At 39.3% G+C, this 14,832-nt stretch overlaps 1 protein-coding gene across 1 annotated transcript in view; it reads right to left on the reverse strand.

The window, feature by feature from the left end:
• Window positions 1-14,832, reverse strand: part of Chsy3 (chondroitin sulfate synthase 3) — a 232,624-nt gene that overhangs the window by 49,175 nt on the left and 168,617 nt on the right. The gene's annotated exons all lie outside the window — the stretch shown is intronic.

Consider the following 14,832-nt stretch of genomic DNA (forward strand, 5'->3'; position numbering starts at 1 on the left):
GCATCCACATCACTGTTTTCCATATAAAATGGATGGCTGAGCATGTACCTATTTTCATGAATTTAGCTAAAGGTATTTAGCTTCCTTCCTTCTTATTAGAAAAACTCATAGGATAAGGCATTCTCAGTTTCAAGTCAAACATTACTTTTACATAGGTTCTTTAGTTAGTGAAAGGTATACATTAAATTAATAATCTCCTTATGTTCTACTTGTCTAGTAGATGGGAATTTCTGCACCCAAACACCAAAACCATATGTGCTGTTCAATAATTTGGTGATGATTATCTTGAGTAAACTTGGCACAGCAAGCTTCCTGTATGCAACTCCCCTCACAGTTCACATGTGTAACCAGAAGAAAATAGATCAATGTGTATCTGTGAAAATTTCTCTAATTTGTTGTCTAACTACAATAAGCATAATTTTGCTTGAGCATTCTCTATACATAGGTGTTAAGAAGAAATATGAGGTCACAATAAAGTCAACATACTCATACTCTTGATACTCTCTTGAAGAATAAAGTATGTAAAATATTCAATTTTACATTTGGAAGTTCCAGTTCACGTATATGTGAATATTTACACTTGTAAAACTATCACTAATTGCAAGGCTACTGGCATATTCATAACCATTGAGAGTTTCTACTAAGCAATCTGTTTATTCAGTAAGAAAATGTAACTTAAGATCTACCCTCAGAAAACTGTAAGTACACAGCAGAGTATTATCTCCAAAATCATGCTGTGTAGTGGACCTCACCAACACCCACTTCACAGGACTGGAATTCCCAACACATTGGACATCACCTCCTTTCTTTCACATCTTTGCTTTGCCTTCTAACCCAAACAATTATCTTTTTTTATTCCAGGATTTATGAGTTTTGCTATTTTAAATTTTACATAGAAATGATATCATGCAATATAATTCCTCCTCTTCCAAGGTGACCACGTGTAGATTAAAGTCCTCCAGCTCCAATCACAACACAAATGACAAGACTTTCTCCTGTGCTCAAATGAACAATATTGTATGTATATACAATATTGATTTCACCTAATTCATTGACGAAATGGATATTTACATTATTCCCATATATTGACTACTAAAAATACATTTTACATTTTTTCACCTCCTGAGAATGGAATTGGTGAGAAGGAAATACTATTTTTCTCTTTGGGAATTGTACTTTAACCATTTGTTCACTCTTAGAAAAGGAAAAGAATTTTTGGTTCTAACTAAAAACATTATTTTTGCATTAAATGTCTGTAATATTGGTATATATTTCTTTTCTAACTCTGAATAACTTAAAGTTCTATATTGTCAGTGAGGAGATAGTAATTTCAGTACATATCTCCTTTCTTGTCTGATAAGTGCTGAAACTGTGTCTCGGTGGTGTAATTTAAAGCCCATATTCACAGAATTGAGAACACTAATACCGTGTTCACAATGAAGCATTCCACATTCAGCAATAATCTTTAGAACAGTGCAAAATCTTGCTTGCTCGTCATCACAGGAAAAAAAATCACTTGAAACAGGTTAACTCTTGAGTTGTCAATAACTTGATGTTTCAATGTAGGTAAAATTTTAAGTCAGGAGTCCATGCAAACTTCATGACTGCCTAGTTTTTCTAGACTTGACAATAGTCTAAAAACAGAAAAAAAAAACCAAAGTGATTTTATTCTTGCGTGGAAACAGATGCGAGCTGTCAGTTTCCAAGTGACTGAAGGCATGGCTGTGTTGAGGAATGGCTGATTAAAGATGTGCAGGGATGTATCAGAAGGTCCACGTGCTTCAAGCCAGCTAGACCTAGGGTGTGTTCCTGAATCTAGTATCAATGACTGGGTGAGATGTTTTTCCTCTATGCTTTGCTTTTTTTTTAATATTTCACATGGCCACATTAACACTAAGCACTTCAGGGGTGCTTAATGAGGAGAAATAATGTTAGGAAGTGTCTGGCACAGCATAGGATATAAAATAGAGGCTCAGTTTGGAATATTAACATTACTATAATTACGGAAAATTTGAAATTGAGAAAAAACAAGGAAGCAAATCTATGATGATGAGCTTCCAAGAGAAGACAGCATGGGTTACACTGAAGAGAGCTGAAGATTTGTTTTGTTTCTGAATTAGGTATATGTGGGGGTGAACACCTGTGAGTGCAGGGACCCACAGAATCCATCAGAAGGCCGCAGATCTCCTGGGGCTGGAGCTATCAGTTGTTGGCTGCCTGATATATGTGCTGGTGCCCAAACTGAGATTCTCTAGAACTGCAGACACTTTTAACCACTAAGTCATCTTCTAAGCTCCCATAGCACATTGTCCACTGTGGAAGTTGAAAGTATAATTGAAGAACAAAAAGATACTGCTTGGTTCAGATTATATTCAATCATAGCATTCATATGTCTGAGCAAAGCAAGCACTGTCTTTCCTGAGACCTCACCATCTTTCATGACCGTTTGAAAGATGCCTCACTGACTGGCTACACAGCCACATGGGCCACAGAACAACAGCAGGGTCCTTGCTAAAAGGTACATGGGTGGCTCCCTGTATGGTTAGGGCTTAAAGGGAATATAAAACATGCAATGTGGTCCTACTATATGAGTTTATACACATCTCTTTTTGAATAGTTGTAAATTTACCCCTTTTTATTATTGACATGTTTTGCTTTGCATGTTTATATGGTCCTGCTATTACCAAATTATGGGTTCTATTAAAAGTCAAAAATAAAACAGGAAGCTTTTGGTCACCTAAGTTGTTTCCTACTTGAGCATAAAACCATGAAGTCCTACGTTTGTGTGATAAACTTGGACTACATCTGTGGGATGAACTTCTTAGTTTGTATACAGAGTTATAGTCACTAATTCCTTTTATTTTTCTCTTCCACAACAAAATGACAAGCTGATCTCACCATTATGAAAAACAAAATACAGACAGCATTTACCCCAGAAAGTACTGCCTATTTTACTATCTGTATGATTACGATTTTCTTGAGTCTGAATTGGCATCACAATGACTATAAACACAAGTCCAACAGGATACACAAGGATCCAGAGGTGGGGCAGCAAGATGACCTGCTAGTGCTTAACACACTATTTCCTCAGTCTGTGAAACCAAAAACAGTTCACCTTTCTTCCTCAGGTAAGGTCAATGAACCCAGCAGGGGCTACGCAACAGGAAATCAATGCACACATATTCATCAAATATCCACGGTGTACTGATGAGACAGCTATACTAGACTTGTGATATGAAATCTGTTCTCAGCAACCTCAAAATGTCATTATTAATTAGAATAGCATTTGCCAAAAGACAAAGATAAAAAACAAGCATATAAATGGTTCTACAAAATTTAAATTCAAGGTATTATCATAATATCAGATTTATCCCAAAATAAAATGTTTGAAGGAAGCAACTGGGAGCTTGGATATTGTATTCAGGTGAAAACCACTGATTAATTGTGTCCATTTAATTAACCATGGAGTAGGAGGGATAAAGTCTTGGCATTTCTTTGCACAGTCTAAAGCAATAAAAACAAAACAGCTTCATAAAAATGTACAGGTGAAGCTTTCTATTCAAAGTCTTGAGTAGCGCCTCCCTGCATGAAGCCCTCTCCAGGAGCATTTTCTTCCTTTAGTTTTGGTGTCCTGCCATTGATTCAACAGATTTAAATCCCAAGACATTGTTACAGTGACGTAAAGACCTGGGTTCAGAACAGGGACAAGGTGGTCATATTTTTACATTAAGTTGAAGGTTACCTTTAGGTTCATCACAACTTCTGGACTGAAATTTATTATTTCTAGCTGAGCATTTACTTTCCAAGTGTTATTCTGTCTTATTTTCTGGGGATGAATATAGAGGGAGAATCGGCTGATATTCAGTGTTGTTTTTACTGGTATTGAGAGCAAATGTCAAAGGTAACATCAAAACAAGGAAAGTGACTTAGAGCTAAGCATAACAGGGAGCATTTTGGAAGAATAGATGAAATGCTGATACGGTTTCAAGATGCAGAAACTCTGTTTCGCAGGTTGATTATGAAAGATTTTCCTATTGTTTTAACCTCAGTGGGAACATTTCCATAAAGATTTAGGGGTAAAGGAAAGAAGACAAGCGATTCAAAGAGCTCCTCCTGTGAAAGCGCAGGCTTAGAGAATGCAAAACTGTTTCAGTTCCAAAAATACTTTGCCACCAGGATTTGTCTAACAACATCACCTAAGTACTATTCTGCAGATTTATCACAAGACCATCTATATCTTATGCAATCCATTCTAGGCTTTTACCCCCACTGTTCTTAGGGCCGGGCACTTCTTCATGTTAGTAATCACCTCTCTATTACAGAAATACTTTAGCGTACTGACTGTATGCATCCGTAACTCACATGTGTGCAAGTGTGTACCTGGAAAGAATTTGATCAGAAGTTCATGTACCCTATCAGCTTTATTTGAAACATCCAGTCTAGTTATGAAACTGTAAGTAGTGGATTTAGAATCTTAAGCATTGTTCCTTCTTGGGAATAAAAAGAAATGTTTTCAAATTGTAGTAACTATATTTTTAACATAGCAGCAAGTATGGAAAATATGTAATGATCTTAATTTTAAGGTTTTTTCAAATAAATTATTACTATTTTATTTTATGTGTATGGGTGTTTCCCTAGATATATGTCTTTGCACCATAGCCTGGTACCTATGAAGGCTGCTGTCATTTTTTTTAAAAAGCAGCTTGAGAGAGAAACATGCCATGCAACAGAGTTCAAGTAGAGTAGTTTTTCTTTAAGGAAAAAGGATCATAAAAAAAGAGAAAGGGGGGGATTGGCTTCCAGCGACAGGAATAATGGGAGAGAGGAAAGATAGGCAGAGAGGAAGAGGGGTGGAAACAGATAGAAAGAGAGAGAGGGGCGTATGGGAATTGGTCAGGGCCCTTTCAAAAGGTAACATAGTGAACAGGCACAGGTGGTGCTCTTAGTGGCAGCAGCTGTATCCTGTCAGAACTCCAAAGGCAGACCAGTACAGATGCCTGAATAAAAACAAAGGCCTGAAGATGGCATTGGATTCTGTGGATCTAGAGTTGTAAGCAGTTGTGAGCTGCCATGCGGGTTCTGGAATCAAACCCAGAACCTGCGAAAAGAGCAGCCAGTGCTCTTAAGTGCTGAGCCATCTCCCCAGCACCTCAAAAGGTAGAGGGCACACCCAGCAATTAAAACCAAACCAACAAAAAGCCAATTGGATATATTTTTTAAAAATTTTCTGCCTTTGTACAGCACACAAGCAATATTTATAAACAACCAAAAAGAGAATACTCAAACATTAATAAACTTTTCTTATTGGAGATGAATTTTCTTTCATTGCTGGACATTGAAGTAGTCCAAAACATGTATGAGTTTGCCCAAGGGAAACAAATCCCTTTGGTTCTGGAAGTGACTTCCACGAGGCCACCCTCTCCAAGGAAAACAGTGGGTGTTATATGCCTGTGACTAGAGGACTGTCTCAATGCCTCTCTTTGAAATCTGATACAAACACTTGCTTCAAGATGGTCTTATTAGACAGTTAAGAGCTGCCTCTGTGCTACTTGCCTCATACTGCTGTGGGATAAAAAAAATGCACATTTACTCTTTCCCTAGAAAGGCTCCATGAGAAAACATAAGCATCTTTGCCATTAAGAAGTTAAGAATTATTCAAATCACAGATTTGGTCGGTTATCTTACCCTTTCGCCTAACAGTGCCCTAAAATCTACAACGTGTAAAACTTAACTCCAAAGAATATGGGCAGTGTCAGAATCATGGAGAGAAGGGAAAACAGTAACGAGACCAGTGAATTGGAGTCTACCCACATCTGTTACAAACAGACTGACCTGCAAATGTGTGGTCATGCCCATTTGCACATTAATTTGCTTGTTCACTTTCTGCGTGTGTGTGTGTGTGTGTGTGTGTGTGTGTGTGTGTGTGTGTGTGTGTGTGGAGACAGCCTTTCCATCACTCCATTTGCCTTTTTTATTTAGTTTTGTACTCGTGTATATTTTGCCAGGTCTCAAATTTTTCTGATTTTTAAACAGGAGCGTGGGTGGTCACTCCATTCAATTATAGTCACTCAGGTACAGAGACTTTCCCAAATGCAAGCCCGCAGGAAGATCAAAGCTGGCTCTATGGATGAACAGGTCTGGGTCACAAAGCAGTCCTAGGAGGACTGCCAGTGATCTGCCAGGCACTAAACCACAGGAGCCAATGTCCTGCTCTTTACTTAATGATAAATATCTCACAGCAGGCTCTTTTATTCCCAACCTCATTCATCTTGGCTGCACCACTTTCTCCAATTCGAATGCAAGATAAGCAATCTGGAGACATTCATAGATCAATCAATAATGCTGTTTACCTACCCATCATCACTGACAGAGCATATATTTTCCTTCATTGCTTTAGGGGAAAACCATACATTGAAATGATTTTAATCTATTCTGCAAGACTACTGCCCTAAATTCTTCAAAATTAGCATAAACTTAAGGGTTCATAAACATCAAATAGTAGTTACAGAACATGTGATTTCTCCATAGTATCCATGTACTATGGATACTGTGACTTTTTTTGGGGGGGGGACTGTTACATGAAGCTCTGGGAGAAAGTGAAAATGACTCCTTTAAGAGATTTATTCTCTGACTCTAAAGCATCAAAACTGCTTATCTGTGTGAAAATAGCCACAACTTCACAACCGTCTTCCATCATTTTGCCTTCATTCAGCACCTTTTCTCTAAACATGTTAGATAAATGGATCTCCAGTTCCCCACTCTGTATGAAATATGGCTTCATCCTCCCCTTTTCTACTTCCACTTAGGCCGTACTTGTTAGTGCAGCCTCTATTGTATGCTGAGAATGCCGCTTCATTTTAGGACCTGGCAGTTTAAGGGGCAGATTGACAGCATTCAGACTGGAAGCACGACTGAGAGTCTGTTTCAGCCAGTCTCCAAACGCTGACTTCTGTGCACTAACGACAGTCCCACCCTTGCGATGATTTACAAAGGCTATTAATGGAGTCCCTAACTACGATGTGCACCCCAAACAGAACAGAGGGACATATTTTTCCAGGGTTGAGATGACAAGAAGAGAAAGGGACCTTCTCTTCTAAGCAGTTACATCTTCATGCCTGGATTCTAGGAGACAGAAAAGAGACCCAGGACAGCTTTGCACACTGTGTCAAAGAAAGTCCCATCTCCACCCTCTCCATGTCCCCTTTTCTTCAACTCTCCTCTTTCCTCACTCCTCCTTCCCTTCCTTTTTACCACCCCCCATAGAAGCCTAAGTAGCCAGTGAACTCCACACAAAATTATGCCATTATCCGGTTTATCTTTCAGGAATGTGACTGTGCTAGCAATATTAAGAAATGACTAGAGACTCCTTGGTGGTTAAAGTCACATACTGCTAAGCCTAATGACTTCAGTTCAACCTTCCTGATCCATGTGGTGGAAGAGGAGAGCCAAATCCTGTGAGTTCTTCCCTGACCTCCAAACACACGCTATGGTATTTTTGGGCCCACATGTACAGATCAGATCTCAGGTACAGTGTGGCTACAAAAGGAAAATGACATGGGGTGGCAAGGCAGGCTTCTCCTTGGGGCCAGAAGGAAGGCCTTCTCCTTAAAGGCATTTCACATACTAGTTAGTGCCCATGTAACAATCACTAATACAAGGAGAGCATTTAGAGCAATGGCTCTCAACCTTCCGAATGCCACAACACTTTAATACAGCTCCTCGTGTTGTGGTGAGCCCCAACCATGATATTATTTCATTGCTACTTCATAACTACTTCATTGCTACTGTTATGAATTGTAGTGTAAATATCTGATATGAGGCCCCTGTAAAAGGGTTGTTCAATCTCCCCCCTCAAAAGGGGGTGTGACCCACAGTTTGAGTACTTCTGGTTCAGTGACATCTATTTTCAAGTTATAAGTCTTCTACCTACAATCCTAGCTGCAAAGTGGCTGCCTATACCAATGGTCTAGAAACTTCTTAACTGCATAGGGATAACACACAGTGGTTGTTATAGATAACGCACAGCAGTTTCACAATTCTGAGCTCCAGTGGCATCCACTTTCTAAGCACACCTATTGAAACGTCATTTTTCCTATCTGAACAATGAGAAGCCTTTCTAGGAGGTCTCCTATGGATGGATTACTTTTCTTGGGAGACTCAGGACAGCCTTTATTCCCCCATGAGTAAGTTTTAAGTTTCTGCTTCATCCTAACATAGACACAGTTGGAAAGTGAAAGGCACTCTGCCCCCTCTCCTTGGGACATCTAATGACATGTTTAAGCTGCTGCTGTGGTCATCATCTGATTTCGCTTCCTCTTATGTTGACAGGAAGGAAGCAGGGAATCTAGGAAGTGAGTTGCTACTTCAAGACTTGACTAGCGATAAGACAAAGCTGGAGTCCAATACACAATGGGACTCCATTTGTGTGAAATTTTAGGTGTAGGGTCTCCTTATTAAGTCCTTTACCCAGATGACTTAGAAAAGAAACCACCATATCCTTTCAAAGAAAAGCAACAGTTCTCTACATTAAACTTACATGCAAGGAAAGGAAACTGATGGTAATGTGGAAAATGACTACTGAACAATAATGTACTATGTAGCTCATGCTTCATTCCACCCTCTGCATATAGACTCACAGCCTGTAGTCAGTGTTGATGCTGTTATTAGCATATGCAGTGATCCCAAGGGCACAGCTGGTCGCACACAGAGTTCATTGATAAAACATCTGGGCAAATTGTTTTTGGTAAATCTCACCACTACTGAAAACACTACAAATGCTTTGAACTACACAGATTGAAAGCAAAGCTGAAGTTTCATTACTAAAAACCAGAGGTTTGTGAAATACAGCAGTGTTTCTCTGAGCTCCAAGCAAAATGATCTGGGAGTATCAATATTCGGCAGGTGTCTGTTACATTTGGTACTAAGTAGTTTGTTAGACATCCATCCTCATTAACAGAATTTTTGGTAATAGAGTTAAGAATATATTCTTATAAGTTTCTGTAATCAAAGAAAATATGAATGAAAGAGTCAAGACTTTGCTTATTTCATACCAAGATAGCTTGGCTAAGAAAGAAACAACCAGCTAAAATAGCTGCTCGAGAGGAGACTTGGCGCATTAGTCAGTGTTTTCAGTAAAAGCAGCCAAGGGAAAAGCTCTCCATTGGGAATTAGAAACCCAGGCTTGTATTCCTAGCAGGCAGGCAATGAGATCTCAAGGGGACCTCTTGTGCTATAAACCAAGCAATCTGTAAGCCTTCATTTACCGTCTTCCTCCACTGTCTCACCATCTCACAGTCCCTTAGAGACTGCTGACCTGCAACGTGTCCCTTGTGTTCCTCAGCATCCTCAAACCCACCATTGTATCGCTTTCTCACTCTTAACACTTTCTCGTGCTTAGTCACTGGTCTCAGTTTCTATGCTTCCCTGGTGTAGATATACATTCCTCATTGCTTCCTCACACCACTGTGGTAGATTTCCAAATCCTCTTCAACACCAAAACTAAGACATTTTACAAGAACGAAGATGTCTTTTATTGCATTATCTCTTCCTTGAAGGCTGCCCAGTTATCCCCCACCTCCGGAAATGATCCTAGTTTCCAGACAAGTGGCCATACTCAGGGGACAAATCAATTGTTTAAGGATAATAACTCATTAACTCTTGGGTAATTTATGCTAAACTTTTTGATTAAGCCAAGTAGCCAAATCTCCTAGAATGCTGATGACCAAGCCTTTCACAGTGATTTTGGCTTGGAGAGGCCTGCCATAGCCCCTGACCTTCACTTCTTGTTCTGGCTCGGGCTGCCATGGGAAATCTATGAAGTAGCCAGCTGTCCATGTCAAGAGGTTATGAACTAATGAAATCAAGAAGAATCAGTACTGTTCACATCAATCAATTGCCCACTGGGCTAGGACGGTTCTTCACAGCCACTATATTGACTATTACATAAACACAAAAGAAAAGCTTCCTGCTCATCCTGCTGAAGTTATAGCATGAATGCTGCCCGTACATCTTCTTACTCTTTGACACATTTGAACACCTATACAGTGTATAGGAGCAAAATGCAGGAATGAGGTATCAGATATAAAAATAGCATATAGAAATATGCTTTTAAATGTGGAGAGTTTATTTTAATTTTGAAGATAGTGCTTATAGCCTTATCATGTCAGAAAGGGAACACTATATGCTCCATCTTTGTCCCATCTGTATGAATTTGTCTAAGAATTATTATGACCTGTTAAAGCTTTGGCAATGGAACACTCCTGTTTAATGTTAGACATGTTCTTGCCACTTGGGTCAAGTGTCTTAAAACTTCTGAGAAGGAATTTCCCAAAATAGTCACAGGAGACAAATAAGGAAATAATTAGTGAAATTCTGGAGAAGAAAGAAATGTTGACAGACTTAAGCCTCTGGAAATCATCCCTTAGACCAAACATGAGACAATCTAGAGCCCACAGAGGGGAAAAGGAGCAGTTCTGAGCTATTACAGAAGAAGTTGACTAGAGGCTCTGACAGATGCTTCAGGGCAGACGGGGCATGCTGCCATTGCCTAAACAGGCCTTCCAAAGACTAGCGAAGGACAACGTCATTCTTAAGAGTAGCTCTGTCATGGTATAGTGCAACTAAACCCACACTAAGTGTCATTTAGCACAAGGAGTTTCCTATACTTGTTTATGGAAGCCTGAAATTCACTAGGATAGATGGTCACAGGCAAGGAGTAGGAAGAGATGATGGACAGTAACCCAGGGTGGATAATCTGTCTCTTCATTAGTGATATCTGGACAGAGGCCTTGAGGAAGTCACTACACAGGAATAGAGATGGTGGCTGAGGATTGATTGGCAGATAAGTAGACAACAGGTATCAAGTCCTGGTCCTGCTACTTTGCCTAGAGTTCTTCCCCATGATAATGAGAAGGGAAGAGACTGAGATTCAAACCCTTGGAGACACAAGATGTAAGAGAAATGTCAGAAAGTACTGAAAATGCAGGAAACAGTGTGGGGATTGTGAGAAGAATAAAAACCCATGCAATGCTTTTCAGGGACATTTTCTGATATGACACGGTAGTCAGGAGTGTAAACATAATGCAATTAAAATAACAAACCTTAGCTATATACAGAAGATAATTATGCACTCTGTGTTCATGAAAATAAAGACAAGAAAGACAACAAAACAGAAACTATTAAAACTTTGTTTTAGAAATAGGGATGAGATTTCAGTAAAAAAGTATAATTTCTCCTATTGTAATCCCTTATCTTCTTAAATATGTGTATTTAGTGTATGTGTGTATGTGTGTGTGTGCATGTGTGCATGCGTGTGCATGAATCACAGGGAATATGTGAAAGACAGAGAAAACTTTGTGGGGTTAGTACTTTCCTTCATCTTCGCATGGCTTTTGGGAATGGAATTCAGCTCATCAGTCTCTATGGTGAGTATCTACATACACTGACCTATGCCACCAGTCCTCCCATACACTATGTCAATATCATTGTGTAAGGTGACTTTTTTAAATGCCACCAAGCCCTTTTAATGTTTTTTACTTACTGTCCTACATTATTTTTGTCATAGTTGTAATAATTCTGTGTACATATAGTGAAGTTCCTTATCTGAGGTTTAAAATGTCTCAGTTGCATGTTCCTAAGTGCTATCTACAGAACCACCTAAGAGCTAATGGATCTAGTTCAGGGAGGACTGGGCAGCAGAACAGTGGCATCTTCAGGAGTGAACTGAGGACAGAGGTTTCTGCAAAAGAACAGCATGCTGGAACTAGACAGGTATTCAAAGAGGAGCAACAGGGTAATGTAATGTAGCCTAGAAGTGTGATGACACTGTGAGGGACAGACAGACTGGAAGACAACCTTACTTGTATTTTCCTTATAGACATTTTGAAAGCTGTAAGTGCAATCTAGGGGGTGACACTTGCTTCAGGAGCATTATGTGGTGATGCTTTACGAGTGAATCGGATTTTTTTGTTACACTTAATTAATTGTGTGTATGTGTGCATGTGCATCTGTGAGTGTCAGCAGAGGCAAGAAGAACATGTCCGATCCCCTGAGATCTGGAGTTACAAGTAGTTCTGAGCTATCTGATATGGGGGCAGGGGACTGAACTCAGGCAGCAAGTGCTCTTAACTGATTAGCTATCTGGCCTTCCCTCTACCTTATTTTTTTGAGACTGGATCTCTCGCTGAAATTTGGAGCTCACTGATTTGGCAAGGCGAGCTGGAGAGTGAGCTCCAGGGATCCTCCTATGTCTCCCTTCCTAGTGCAGGTATTACAGAGTGTCCTGGCTAGTTTTATGTTAACTTGACACAAGTTAGAGTCATCAGAGTGATAGGCGCCCCAATTGAGAAAATACCTCCATACGATTGGCCTGTAGGAAAGTCTGTGGGTCACTTAGTGATTGATGTGTGGAGGGCCCGGCCCATGGTGGGTGGTGCTATCCCTGGGCTGGTGGTCCTGGGTTCTATAAGAAAGCAGGCTGAGAAAGCTATGAGGAGAAAGCCAGTAAGTAGCACCCCTCTGTGGTCTCTGCATCAGCTCCTGACTCCAGGTTCCTGCCTGTTTGAGCTCCTGTCTTGACTTCCTCCAATGATGGACAACAATGTAAAGTGTAAACCAAATAATCCCTTTCCTGCCTGCAAAAAAAAAAAAAAAAAAAAGAGTGAATCGGTTTGTGGTTAGTTAATTCAGTTAATTCATATCGAATGTGGCATATATATGGAAAATAAAAAGTGTATTTTCCATACTTTTAATTTCCCCTACAAGCTCCGGTCTCCTAAGAAGTCAGAAGGACAACAGTGTCCAGCAGGCCCTCGTTCCTCAACCATCAATATAAATGCTTCAAATGACTTCTTTGCATTCCAGACATAATCACTTTCTTCCTAATTCTTTAATTACGAAATGCTCAAGCTTTTTATTGTCCATGTAAGCCAACGTCAAGAACCACAACTAAAACATGCAATGCAAGCTGGCTGTACTGTTGGGTGTCAACAAATCCAGGCCCAGGATGCACAGGACTTATGGTTCAGCTACCGACTGGTCCGTATACAGACAAGAAATGCAGTAGGAATGGATTATACCACTCACTGGATACACACTCTCCCAAAGTTTGTATAGAAGATTGTGCATGCTTGTTTTATTTTATTCCGAGTTATTATTTTTTTAAAATTTGTTGATTAAATTTAAATACCATTTCAATAGATCTATTTTACTTCTCAGTTTAAATGTCTATTGTTACTTGTTATTTAAGATATCACAAAGCACACAGAATAGCACTTAGCATATTTTTCTATAGAGGACGAAACACTTGTGTTTAATAAAATGTAGGAACACTATGACTTTGGTGCAAAAATATGTTAGGACATTATGTTTGATTTACACAGATTTTAAAGCTTATAATATATTATTTTATCATTTGTTATATCCCATGTTATGAACACCATCTGATATTCTACCCCATGTTTTTATACAAAATTCTCTGATACAAAATATGTGAGATTTTAATAGCATGATTCATGATTACAGAATTCTAAATATACCTCCTATCCCAATACAGTTACAGAAGTACTAATACTACTAGCTTAAAATGTAACTTCTAATTACTTCTAAGTATTAGCTACAAATGGTTCCATGATAGTAATTACCTGCTTTATACGGCTAACTACTATATGATTTACCCAACGGGAAGGGGAATGAGGATAAAATAACAAAGGATCTTAAAAGGTAAAACGATTGGGGTTTTGGTTGAAATAATGGTGAAAAGTGATTGTGGTATCTCTATAATTCCATTCTTTCACTTCCTCTGATTTATTTCTTTGTTTCTGTGTTCTCAATTTCTCCTCAAATACACAGTAGCAACTTGTTCAGTTTACACAGGGAAGGGGTTGTGTTACATCATTGACTCAACTCTTGTAGCAGTTTCATGAGGTTTACACTGTTGCATCCCCACTTACAGAAGAGAAAGGTGGGCCTTGGAATAGCTGCCAAACCAAGAAGTCAACAAGTGTAATCCCTGAACTAACTACAGATTCCTTGGAAAACCATCACTAAACAAAGACAGCTAGCTTGTGAGTGCCAGAACTGGAGCTACCCAATAAAGGGGCATGTTGGAAGGCTGTAGATGTACACGGCATACCTAAAGCTTCTGAATGCTTTCTTGAGGTTTGTCTAGAAGGAATGCACAAGAAAGTGATTCTTCTGTAAGTTCAGGAATGACTTTCAGCTTGCAATGGAACAATGGAAGGTTCTCGCATGGGAAATTGCTACAATACAATACAGACTCCTCACACTTCAGTAGCTTAGTGCAAGCAAGGCTTGAGGATTTGCATTTTCCAGTCAGCAATTCACTATGGTGTCATTAGCAAAGAATTTGAAATCACTGGTTGCTTTAACAGGTGATACTTCAAGTCTGGCTATGCTGTTAAAGACAGAGTATGGGAGATGCTGGCCACTGAGGATTTAGCATTACTGGCTTTTCATCTGGGAGGTCCATGGCTATGCAGATTTGTGATTTAAAGGAACACATATTGGAAGGACTCAAGCCATGGGGACCAGAAATGATATTTGAGCTTACATGGATGAGTGGGTCTCACTCACACAGCAATGTATTTTTATGTGAGCACACATCAGTTTCTCAATGTTAAAAACATGGATGTTTTTATACAGATAACAGCCAACAAGTAAGAAGTTCAAATCCCATGAAATCTTAAGCAGTTGCAATATCAATATACCCATGGCAAAAGCCCAGTACTCAGGGACAACAGAATTATCAGGATCTGTTCTTAAACTCAGAGACTTTGAAAGATTTGAAAACTACTCCTATTGAAGACACTGTAT

The sequence above is a fragment of the Mesocricetus auratus genome, unplaced genomic scaffold (assembly GCF_017639785.1).
Source record: "Mesocricetus auratus isolate SY011 unplaced genomic scaffold, BCM_Maur_2.0 Super-Scaffold_6730, whole genome shotgun sequence".
Classification (NCBI taxonomy): domain Eukaryota; kingdom Metazoa; phylum Chordata; class Mammalia; order Rodentia; family Cricetidae; genus Mesocricetus; species Mesocricetus auratus.